Raw genomic sequence first — 13,091 nt, 5'->3', positions numbered from 1 at the left:
GGGACAGCCAGTCAGAGGGGGGCAGGGCCACGCCTATCGTTGTTGTGTGGCATGTGTGACAGCTGCAACAAGACGTCGCAACTCCTGTGCTCAATGCTCTGACCAATGAAAGCAAGCATGCCAAAAGCCTTCTTCACCACCCTGCCTACCCACGACTCTATTTTCTAGAAGCTAATAACCCGCAACCCTAGATCGCTCTCAGTTCTGGTCCCCTTGGTGTTCTGACTTCTGACTTCTTCAACTCTGGATTTATGTTGAACTTGATGGGATACTTTGTCCAACTCAGCATTTGTAAACAGTATCGCTCGGAGGGATTCATTTGAAACTTTTGAGGAGGTGAGCTCAACAAGATTGAACTATTCAAAGTTACTTGGACTCTATTTTAAAGTTACATCAGGACCAGTAGTCAGAGACATGTACAGCATGGAAACAGGCACTTCGATCCAACTTGTCCATGCTGACCTGATATCCTAAATTAATCTAGTCCCATTTGACAGCACCTGACCCATATACTCTGGCAGCTCATTTCATATATATACCACCCTCTGCAAGAAGAAGTTGTCCATTTAATAGATTTTGCCTCTTAACCGAAACCTCTGCCCTCTAGTTCTGGACTCCCCCATCCCAGGGAAAAGCCCTTGTCTATTACCCTGTCCATGCCTCTCATGATTTTGTAACCTCTATTAGGTCACTCCTCTGCCTCTGATGATCCAGTGAAAACAGTCCCAGACGATGCAGCCTCTCCCTGTAGCTCAAATCCTCCAAACCCCTGCAATATTCCCGTAAATCGTTTCTCATAGAGTAGTCAACGTTTCAGTCCTGAAGAAGGGTTAATACCCAAAACGCTGACTACTCCACATTCTGGTGCTGCCTGGCTTGCTGTATTCTCCCAACCTCCTGCTTCGGCATGCAGTATGTAGTGGCTTAGTGTTTTCCATTTTATCCTCATCGTGCCGGGGGCCCAGGTTTGATTGCAGCCTTGGGTGACTGTATGTGAGGAGTTTGCACTTTCTCCCAGCGTCTGCGTGGGTTTTCTCTGGGTGATAATGTTTTCTTCCATACACCAAAGATGTGCATGTCTTTGGCCATGCTTCCTTGCCCGTAGAGGTAGGTACATTAGGCAGAGGGAAATGGGTCTGGATGGGTTACTCTTCGGAGTGTCGGTGTGGACTTGTTGGGACAAATGGCCTGTTTTCACACTGAAGCTAATCTCATCTGCGCTACTTTTGTCACTAACGAATGACAGAGTAGACTCGACGGGCCGAATGGCTTAAAGTCTGCTCCGATGGTCTTGCGGTCTTAGGTTTCTCTGGATCATTTCATTTGGCAATGAGCAGTACCAGGCTCATTGAGCAGCAATGTTCACTGAAAGCAAAGCTCAAAGTATGGTTGAACTCCTACAATGTGGAAACAGGTCCTTCAGCCCAACACATCTGCACTGATCTTCTGAAGAGTAACCCAGTCAGATCCATTTTCCTACCCTCCCTAAATTGCACACAGACCCCAAAGGGTGGAATTATTCCTGGGTTCCTGGTGCCATGAGGCAGCAGTGCAACTCTGAGCCACCATGGGGTTGTGGTTGTGGGGTGTAGGGGACACAATTGCAGTCCAGCAGAAATCAAAACAACCCATCTACTCTCCCACTGCACCCACTGTCAGGACTGGCAGGATGTTCAGTCCTGGGGGGGGGTGACCCAAAGCAACGTCACCCGTGGGTTCTGATTGCTGGGAGCGTTGGTGCCCCTGCTGGTGCTTCCGCAAGTTGCAAGAAAATATGAACCTCTTCCCACACTCGGGCGAGCTGAAGGGCCTCTCCCCAGTGTGGACACGCTGGTGCTTCAGCAGGGCGGAGGAATTGCTGAAGGTCTTCCCGCACTCAGGGCAGCAGAATGGCCTCCCCCCCTCCGACACCGCTCTCCGCCCCCACAACCCTCCCCCTGGGTGGATTGGTTGGTGCTTCAGCAGTGTGGAGGAGCGGGTAAAGCCCTTCCCACACCCCGGGCAGGACAACGGCTTCTCCCCGGTGTGGACGGACTAGTTTCTTAGCAGGGCGGAGGAATTGCTGAAGGCCTTCCTGCACTTAGGGCAACTGAGCGACATCTCATCGATGTGGACCTATCAATGGGCCATCACGTCGGAAGAAAGAGCAAAGCCCTCCCTGAGCTCTGGGCAGAAGAACGGCCTCTCCTCAGTGTGGACCCACTGGTGTCTCTGCAGGTGGGAAGAACTGCTGAAGGCCATCTCGCACTTGGGGCCAGAGAACAGCCTTCCCCAGTGTGGACCAACTGGTGCGTCAGCAGGGCAGAGGCCTCCCGCACTCAGGGGAGCAGAAGGGCTTCTTCCCCTCTGTTTGCCCATTACTGCTTCAGAACCCTTTCAAATTTCACAATATCGTTCTGAGAGGAGGGAGACCAGAATTGCACACAATATTCCAAAAGTGGTCTAACCAATGTCCTGTACAGCCACAATATAACTTCCCAACTCCAATACTCAGTCAGAAGATTGCAAAAGCTTTCAAAACCCACAAAAAACAAACAGGAAAGAATGGAGGGAAAAATCGAATGTTTGAGAGTCAGCTTGGAAGCATCAATGAGAAATCGGCGTACTGGGTTTATTGGGTACCCATTCTCCTTAAATACACTGTATACGTATTTCTCTTCTGTTCTTCATAGTTTCTCTGTGCTGCAGTGTGTAGTGGCTGGTTGAAATAATGTCCTGATGCAGCTTCGTTTGTGTGTGTTGGGATGATTGCTTCTGTGGTTAAGTATTTGGTTTGTGTGTGTTGTTTTTCTGTAGATGCTAGTTTGAAACTCCCCATTGACTGTTTGCTCTACTGTGACATCGAGGAATGGCACTTTGTTGTTGTTCTCCTTCTCTTCAAACCAGGAGCCCCCCTCAGGCCATAGTCTCACGACTTGGAACATCAATATACAGACTTGTCAAAGGCCTCCGTAGAAGGCTAAAACACCAAGTCGAAGATTCACACAACTCTATTTACTCCATCCAAGAATTCCTGAACACCAAAGACACTAAGATCGAAGAGAATGGAATAATGATGTCCTTTGACATAACAGCCCTGTTCAATCCATTAACATCAACGTAGCCAAAGAAAACTGAAGACACTACTCGAACAACCAAAGACACAAACACAGCATCAACTTCATCAGCAAAGATAGCACTGTCAACTTCATGGAACTGTGCCTTACCACCCACTTCATATTCAGTAACAAGCCCTACAAACAAATCAACGAAACACCCATGGAACCACCAATATTAGTATTCCTAGCAGAAGCAATAATGCAGAGACTCGAACAAACAGCCCTTTCGATGATCCAACCCAAACTTTGGGTCCCCTACAGCAATGACACTTTTGTCATCAAAAAATGAAACAAATTAGAGGAAACCTACAACACCATCAACAATATCCTGACTGGCATAAAATTCACAAAAGAGGAGAACAACAACAAAGTGCCATTTCTACATGTCACAGTAGAGTGAACAGTCAATGGTAAATTCAAAACAGCGTCTACAGGAAAACAACGCACGCGAACCAAGAAATTAACGACAGAAGCAATCATCCCTACACATGCAAACAAATCTGAATCAGGACACTATTTCAACGAGCCATGGCACACAGCTGCACCGAGGAACGACGAAGATCAACAAATAAACGAGCCGAGTATTTTAGAAGCACGGGCAACGTAGGAAAACCCTGAAAACTGCTTCCCTGACCGGGAATCGAACCGGGGCCACGGCGGTGAAAGCGCCGAATCCTAACCACTAGACCACCAGGGAGACACAAGCAACCGCTGACAGCTCTACCAAAAGTTTCTTCCCTGCCCGGAAATCAAATCTGGGCCACGGTCGTGAGAAGGCGTTCACCTGTGTATCCAACAATGTCATTTCTTGTATCCATTGCTCCTGATGCGGTCTCCTCTACATTGGGGAGACTGGAGACTCCTCGCAGTGCCAAGTCACAGCGCTTGAGGGAACATCTCCCTCCCCACCTATCCGCTCCACCCTACTCTCTGGCCTGTCACCTCCATCCCCACCCCCATTCACCTATTGTACTCTTTGCTACCTTTGGCCCAGCAACACCCGATTTATCTTTCCACACTGGAGGCGTCCTGCCTTAATTCCTGATTAAGGCCTTTTACCCGAAACGTCGATTTTACTACTCCTCGGAGGCTGTCTGACCTGCTGTACTTTTCCAGCACCACTCTGATCTAAACTCTGGTTTCCAGCATCTGCAGTCCTCACTTTTGACTCACCAATAAACTCAGTGTGACGATTTCACATCAACAAACGGACACAAGCAGACACAACGTCGACAGAAACACTAACCACATTACTTTACATTAAAGACATCTGTGAAATGATGTCAAGACAACTCAATCCTCTCAGCATCATGGTCGCCCACAAACCTACCAACACACTTAAACAGCGGCTAATGAACCTGAAACACCCGATACAAACACCCAGCGAACGAATGTTATTTAAAAAATACCATACAAGGATATATATACATGAACTCTGCCGCACAGTTCTCTGAGGCAAGAAATGCTGGGATGAGATAATGAAGATTATTTCAGCCAAGACGAATCGGCACTGACTGGACAGCCATTTAAAATCAACGCTGTCAGCCCAGGATGGAAGACCCGAAGGGATGAACAGTTTTCTTATTTCCTGAAGATTTACAAAGCTGAGACTGGGTTTTGGTGTTTGTTCCCTTTCCACTCCCAGGAGCCGCAGTGGTTGGGGCGGTGAGTTGGGGAAAGTGAAATGTGCCCGTGAGCAGCGTGTGTGGCTACTTCAGCTTCCCCTCCTCTGACAGCGCTATGACTTTACTCTGATGTTCTCAGGGGCACTTCCCGACGCGAGACAGTGAAGAGTCTCGTTCCTGCAGATCAGCAATTCAAACCATATGCCGGCATCAGGACAATGCGAAAGATTAATTGGGGTGTGTGAAGAAGCTGTGAGCTACATTTCAAACAGGTAGGTGGAGTCAGATGCGTCATCCATTGCGCCCCGTCACTGTGCGGACCTGACGCCGCCATGCTGCAGAGTTCTGACGTTAACACGGACATGCGCAGCATTGGGAACATTCACAAGAGGAACAGCCAAAGATAATCACCGTCACTGCTTCCCTTCCATAGTCCCAACTTTGTGAAGCACTATCTTTCACTGGCAAATAAAACACATTAATCCTCAGGTGCCGACTTCACTTCGATCACGACTTCACACCCCAAACTGTTCTCGTCTCATTTCCAAATACTTGGCTCAGAACTTCAAAAAATGTTCTGTGGGTATCTGATTGTTCCACCCTGTCAGGCAGTGGGTTGCAGATTCCCGACCAGGCCCAATGTGATTGAAATATTTCAACTCCTCCACTGAGTTGCATCTTTAAACAAATCGTGGAGCAATCTCCCTTTCCTTTTTACGACATTTCTCAACTGTAGTCGGCAGGGTTCACACCTGCGTGGGGAAAGCGCAATGGATTTCATCTCCATCGCACTCACCAATCGGCCCATCAATACAGAACCACACTGACAGCTTCATTTCCCAGGTCTCTCTGCCTGTGGAGCTGAGAAAGAGGGAATCATTACAGAGTTTGATTGAATCCAATCACTTCGCAATATTCGAAATGGTTAAATATCTGCAAATGGCGGGTCTGGGTGTTTCATCACGAAAGATGACGTGGACCTAGTCAGCAGGTTACCACCCTGGGCGGGGAGCCCCACAGGATCTCTACACCAACACGTTAACTGTTCGGCGACAACTACACGCCCAAAGTTGTGGTCTAAACTTTCTCATGGAAGAGTTCTAACAGGAAAGGTGAGTATTGGGCTTGTCCTGTCCGCGCCATAACCCCAACGGTTCCTGCTCCCCTGGATTTGATCAGGACAGAGGAGGCTGATGGGAGATCGAATTGAACTAAACACATTGATAGAGATAGGGCGGGTGGGAAGGATCCATTCCCATGCGTAGAGAGATTAATAATCAGGACCGAAAATAAGGAGCCACTTCAAGAAATTTGGGGTTCATTCAGCAAAGCTAATGTAGAACTGTTCACAGAAAATTGTGATGAAAGTCTCTCGAGTTATTTTGACGAGAAGTGTTGATGATGCTAATACAATCGATAGGATGAACGTAGATTGGTCAATGTATTTGGTGACAGTTCTGTTCTAGCCCTGTGAGGGAAACCTGGATCTGAAGGAGCATAAGGGACATTAACAACATCGATCTGAAATTGGACACGTGACAAGGAACAGAGCCATCATTAACAGTTGGCTTTTGAACTGGAGAGGGTTTCTCGTGAAATTAGCTTGAGGCTTGAGGTATGCAAGGTCAAGATAATTTAGGTAAAACACGGAAACGCTATCCTCATTAGCAGACAGTGAAAGGATTACAAGACACAAATTAAACATTTTCGACAAGTGATACAGGGAATTGGGAAGATAAGTATTATAAACTGTGAACAGCAAAGTTCTGGAGCACAACACTTACATTCAAAGACCGAAAACATCCAGGTCCTGATTAATCAGATTGCATTGTGGTGCTTTTTTGCAAAACATCCACTTGCAATGTCCTACAAAAGGTTGACAAAACCCATCGCTGTCAGCCCAGGATAGAAAATCCGAAGGGATGAACGTTTGCTGATTTTCTGAAGATTCACAGAGCTTAGACTGGGTTTTGGTGATTGTTTCTTTTCCACTCCCAGGAGCCGCAGTGGTTGAGGCGTTGAGTTGGGGAGAATAAAATGTGCCCGTGAGCAGCGTGTGGGGCTATTTCAGCTTTTCCTCATCTGACTGCGCTGTGAGTTGACTCAGATGTTCTCAGGGACATGTACTGACGCGAGACAGTGAAAGTATACTCATTCCCGCAGGTCGGGAATTCAAACCGTATGCCGGCTTCAGGACAATGAGAAAGATTAATTGGGGTGTGTGAAGAAGCTGTGAGCTGCATTTCAAACAGATAGGTGGAGTTTGGTGCGCCAGGCCCTGTGCGCATCTAACGCCACCATGCTGCAGATTTCTGACATTAACACGAACATGCGCAGCAATGGGAACATTCACAATGTGAACAACCAAAGATAATCACCGTCACTGATTCCCTTCCACAGGCCCAACTTTGTGAAGCAGTATCTTTCACAGGCAAAGGAAACACCCTTGTCCTCAGGTGCCTGCTTCATTTCGATCACGATTTCAAGCACCTCACTGTTCTAGTCTCATTTCCAAACACTTTGCTCATAGCCTCCAAAGAAGCTCTGCGGGTATCTGCTTGTTCCACCTGAACAGGCAGTGGGTTGCAGATTCCCACCAGTCCCAATTTGAGTGAAATATTTTTCCCCCTCCACTGATTTGAATCTTAAAGAAGAAGCCGGGGAGCAAGCTCCCTTTCTTTTCGACGACATTTCTCATTTTGTACTCGGCAGGGTTCACACCTGCTTGGGGAAACCGCAATGGATTTCATGTACATCGCATTAACCACTCGGCCCACGAATACAGAACCACACTGACAGCTTGACTTCCCAGGTTTGTCTGCCTGTGGAGCTGAGAAAGAGTGAATCATCGCAGAGTTTGTTTGAATCCAATCACTTCGCAGTGATTCGAAAGGGTTAAATATCTGCACATGGTGTTTGCAGATATTTCGGTGTTTCTCCCGAAAAGATGAAATGAACGTTCAGTGAGAAATTGCAGGAGGAACTGAGAAGGTCAGGCAACATCTGTGGAAAGTGAATCGGAGGCAACATTTCAGAATTTTGTTTTCTCCGACAGGTACTGTCAAACCTGCCGAGTTTCTCTTTTGGTCTCATCTTCTCAGCATACGCAGTCCCTTACGTGAGACATTCAGTCAATTCGAAACCCCTTTTGGAGAAGATTTCCGTTTGGGGAACATTTTCCTGACTCCATTAAAAGCGCACAGCATCGAAGCCAAAGGAGAACAGCGAAGACCCCGCCCCTCAGTGGGCTCGAACCACCAACCTTTCGGTTAACAGCCGAACACGCTGACCAATTGCGCCACAGAGACAGGCGCGGACGTGGACTGCACCATCGCCTCGTGATTTTATAATTCAGACTCCCCGTCTAGAATTACAATTGTCGTCTATCAGTTTTACTTTTTTATAATCAAGCCTGGGAGATGTGTTGTGGAGATACCGGGGACAGTCTGCAGACACATCCATGTCACGAGGAACTAGCTTTCTTACTCCGGGGCCGTCGCCCTTCCAGCCTTTCAGTGTTTTGCCTGTTCCCGAGTTCTCTCATTGGCTCGGAGGGGAGAAGGGGTTTGAATTCCTGTTGTGCAGGAACGACAATTCTTTCAATGTCTCAGATCAGTTCATGTGCCGAGAACATCAGAGTCAACCTCCCGGCCTCTTCAACAAGGGGACGGTGTCTGGACTGTCGGACAGGTCATCTTTCATTCTCCTCTAAATCCGCTTCCCAACGAGTTTCTAAACGTTCACAAAGCTGGAGACTGGGATTTCTGTTTTGCTTCATGAACATTTGAACATTTTTCCATTTTCTAACTGACAATGTTTTGCCAAAATCGCTTCCCAATTGTACACCTTGCCTCATGTCCAGGGATGAGGAATTTACATTTTGGGCGGACATTCCCAAGGTTGAGAATGTTCGCTTTGGAGTAAAGAAGGATAAATTGAGATTTCCTGGGGCTGTTGGTCAAGATGGGAGAAGAAGCGGTGGGAATGGGCAGATTAATGTTCAGAAGAACCAATTGCCACTGACCAGAGTCAGTTACCAGAGGACAGGGATTGAAGTTCTTGAATGAAAAGCAGCACTTGTGACTAATAAACACAGAGAATACTGCAGAATGTCAACAGGTCGAGCAGCATCTGTGGAAAGGGAAACAGAGCTGACGTTGTGAGTCTGGTACGTTGTTTGTTCAGAACCCGAGTTTCCTGCATGGCAATCAATTCCCAGACATGAGAAAACGGGACTTTATTGAGACGGGTTTTGTGAAGTTTGAGGGATAATGCAACCAACAGGAAGTCATTTAAAATCGCCAGCGAAGAAAGCAGAGCCAGCAGGTTACCACCCTGGGTGGGGGAGCACCAAAGGATCTCTACGCCAACACCTTAAGTGTTCGGCCACAACTACACGCCCAAAGTAGAGGTCTAAACTTTCTCATGGAATTGTTCTAACAGGAAAGGTGAGTATTCGGATTGTCCTGTCCGAGCCATAGCCCCAACGTTTCCTGTTCCCCTGGATTTGATCAGGACAGCGGAAGCTGATGGGAGATCGAATTGAACTGCACACATTGATGAGAGATCGAGCGGGTGGGAAGGTTCCATTCCCATGCGTAGAGAGATTAATAATCAGGACCGAAAATAAGGAGCCACTTCAAGAAGTATGGGGTACATTCAGCAAAGCTAATGTAGAACTGTTCACAGAAAATTGTGATGAAAGTCTCTCGAGTTATTTTGATGAGAAGTGTTGATGATGCTAATACAATCGATAGGATGAACGTAGATTGGTAAATGTATTTGGTGACAGTCCTGTTCTAGCCCTGTGAGCGAAACCTGGATCTGAAGGAGTATAAGGAACATTAACAACATCGATCTGAAATTCGACACGTGACAAGAAACAGAGCCATCATTAACTTTTGAACTGGAGAAGGTTTCTTGTGAAATTAGCTTGAGGCTTGAGGTATGCAAGGTCAAGATATTTTAAGTAAAACACGGAAACGCTATCCTCATTAGCAGACAGTGAAAGGATTACAAGACACAAATTAAACATTTTCGACAAGTGATGCAGGGAACTGGGAAGATAAGTATTATAAACTGTGAACAGCAAAGTTCTGGAGCACAACACTTACATTCAAAGACCGAAAACATCCAGGTCCTGATTATTCAGATTGCATTGTGGTGCGTTTTTGCAAAACATCCACTTGCAATGTCCTACAAAAGAGTGACAAAACCCATCCCTGTCAGCCCAGGATAGAAAATCCGAAGGGATGAACGTTTGCTGATTTTCTGAAGATTCACAGAGCTCAGACTGGGTTTTGGTGATTGTTTCTTTTCCACTCCCAGGAGCCGCAGTGGTTGAGGCGTTGAGTTGGGGAGAATAAAATGTGCCCGTGAGCAGCATGTGGGGCTATTTCAGCTTCCCCTCATCTGACTGCGCTGTGAGTTGACTCCGATGTTCTCAGGGACATTTACTGACGCGAGACAGTGAAAGGATTCTCATTCCCGCAGATCGGGAATTCAAACCGTATGCCGGCTTCAGGACAATGAGAAGAATAATTGGGGTATGTGAAGAAGCTGTGAGCTGCATTTCAAACAGGTAGGTGGAGTCAGATGCATTATCCATTGCGCCCCTGCCCTGTGCGTATCTAACGCCACCATGCTGCAGAGTTCTGACGTTAACACGGACATGCGCAGCAATGGGAACATTCACAAGGTGAACAACCAAAGATAATCACCGTCACTGATTCCCTTCCACAGGCCCAACTTTGTGAAGCAGTATATTTCACTGGCAAAGGAAACACCCTTGTCCTCAGGTGCCTGCTTCATTTCGATCACGATTTCAAGCACCTCACTGTTCTAGTCTCATTTCCAAACACTTTGCTCATAGCCTCCAAAGAAGCTCTGCGGGTATCGGCTTGCTCCACCCGAACAGGCAGTGGGTTGCAGATTCCCACCAGTCCCAATTTGAGTGAAATATTTTTCCCCCTCCACTGATTTGAATCTTAAAGAAGAAGCCGGGGAGCAAGCTCCCTTTCTTTTCGACGACATTTCTCATTTTGTACTCGGCAGGGTTCACACCTGCGTGGGGAAACCGCAATGGATTTCATGTACATCGCATTAACCACTCGGCCCACGAATACAGAACCACACTGACAGCTTGACTTCCCAGGTCTGTCTGCCTATGGAGCTGAGAAAGAGTGAATCATCGCAGAGTTTGTTTGAATCCAATCACTTCACAGTGATTCAAAAGGGTTAAATATCGGCACATGGTGTTTGCAGATATTTCGGTGTTTCACCCCAAAAGATGAAATGAACTTTCAGTAAAAAACAAAACTAGAAATTGCAGGAGGAACTGAGAAGGTCAGGCAACGTCTGTGGAAAGAGAATCAGAGACAACATTTCAGAATTTTGTTTTCTTCGACAGGTACTGTCAAACCTACCGAGTTTCTCTTTTGGTCTCGGCTTCTCAGTATCCGCAGTCCCTTTCCGTTTGGGGAACATTTTCCTGACCCTATTAAAAGCGCACAGCTTCGCAGCTCTGGCGTCTGTGAGCTTGTGGCGCAACGGTGGCGCGTCTGGCTCGATTTCTGAAAGTTGCATGTTCGAATCTTGATAAGCTCCACAACAGCAGCTCCTTATATTTCAAATCACGGAAGGAGTACTTTGACTCCGTATATCGGTTGAGCCAAATCTTCCCCTTTGCGTCTAATGAATCTGCCTCTTTGTCGGTGTCAGTTAGGGATTTACTGACCCCAATAACACCCTGTACGAAAGCATTCTTCCTCATGTCACTTTTGGTTCTTTTCCTCATGACTTTAAAACTCTGCCGAATCGTTGCCGATCCTTTCAGGCGTGGGAACATTTTGACGACATTACTTTCTCTGTCTGGACTTCGCATGACTTGAAAAGCTTCAATCGGGCCAGATTTCAAACTTCTGTACTCCGAAGAGAGCTCTCCCAAATTTCCAATCGACCCTCATCGCTGACATCCCTCAACCACTGCACCACTGCGTCAACCAAATTAAATTGTTTTCTTTCTAAAGTTTTCTCTGACACCGGAGTGACCAGTGACAAGCATTGCCCTCCTGAAAATAGGATACAGAGAGCAGGTGACCCCTCAGAGGTTGTCACCTCAACTGTGCACATTGGGCCAGTATATCATTGTGAAATATTTAAGTCAAAGCTTTTTTGGGAATCCGATGAGAATGCAAGGTGCAGAACAGAGCGCCGTTATACAGGAAAGCTGCGAAAGACGACGTTGAATGAACAGGAGAGAGTGGTCTCCCTGTTGGGTTCTGGCCCCAACACATCCCTCAAACACTGCATCACTCACGTCAACTTATTCAACGCTATCTCCAATCATTCCACTTCGCTGCTTTCTGTCCCATTGGTCCTCCAGGGAGCGCAACCTCGTTTTACGAAGGTGCTTTTTGAGGAAATTAAACAGGCGCTTTCGCACAAATCATGAAACCCGGGATCTCTCGCACGTCTGCGTCGACGAAGACCCAAAGCAAGAATCATACCCCTAGACCAACGGGCCACACGGTTGGTACGCCGGCGTCCCTGCCCCCGCACTACCTCTTGAACCAGCTGAGTCTTGCTCAGAGTAAAGTCCAGTTGACATTGAACAGGCTGGGGCTGTTTTCTCTGGAACGTCAGAGGTTGAAGGGTGACTTTATGGATGTTTACAAAATTATGAGGGGCATGGATAGGATAAATAGGCAAAGTCTTTTCCCTGGGGTCGGGGAGTCAAGAACTAGAGGGCATAGGTTAAGGGTGAGAGGGGAAAGATATAAAAAAGATCTAAGGGGCAACTTTTTCACGCAGGAGGTGGTGCGTGTGTGGAATGAGCTGCCAGAGAAAGTGGCGGAGACTGGTACAATTGCAACATTTAAGAGGCGTTTGGATGGATATATGAATAGGAAGGGTTTGGAGGTATATGGGCCGGGTGCTGGCAGCTGGGACGAGATTGGGGTGGGATATCTGGTCGGCATGGACGGGTTGGACCGAAGGGTCTGTTTCTATGCTGTACATCTCTATGACTGTATGAACAGCTGCTTCTCATTCTGTCTCTCTGCTGCCGTTTGCCCGTCCCCAGGAACCGGGCCCTCTCTACTGGCAGAAAATTAACCCGTTTTCTTTCTAAACTTTTCTCTGACACCGGAGTGACCAGTGACAAGTATTGCCCTCCTCAACATAGGGTACAGAAAACAGGAGAAGACCCCGCAGACCTCCACGGGTGTGTCATCTCAACTCTGCATACTGGGCCTGTGTATCAATGTGAAATATTTACGTCGAAGTTTTTTGGGAAGCAGATGAGAAGGCGAGGTGCACAACAGTGCGCCGTTATCGGGAAAGCTGCTAAACTCGACATTGAGTGAAT

At 47.2% G+C, this 13,091-nt stretch overlaps 1 non-coding gene across 1 annotated transcript; it reads right to left on the bottom strand.

Moving 5' to 3' along the window:
* Positions 1-3,723: 3,723 nt before the first annotated feature.
* Positions 3,724-3,795, bottom strand: trnae-uuc (transfer RNA glutamic acid (anticodon UUC)). Its single transcript has one exon. It is a non-coding gene; the product is annotated as a tRNA-Glu (tRNA).
* Between the last annotated feature and the right edge of the window lie 9,296 nt (positions 3,796-13,091).

Source organism: Chiloscyllium punctatum, chromosome 36, assembly GCF_047496795.1.
Source record: "Chiloscyllium punctatum isolate Juve2018m chromosome 36, sChiPun1.3, whole genome shotgun sequence".
In the NCBI taxonomy this organism is placed as follows: domain Eukaryota; kingdom Metazoa; phylum Chordata; class Chondrichthyes; order Orectolobiformes; family Hemiscylliidae; genus Chiloscyllium; species Chiloscyllium punctatum.
This window is presented reverse-complemented; position numbering and strand designations above follow the sequence as displayed.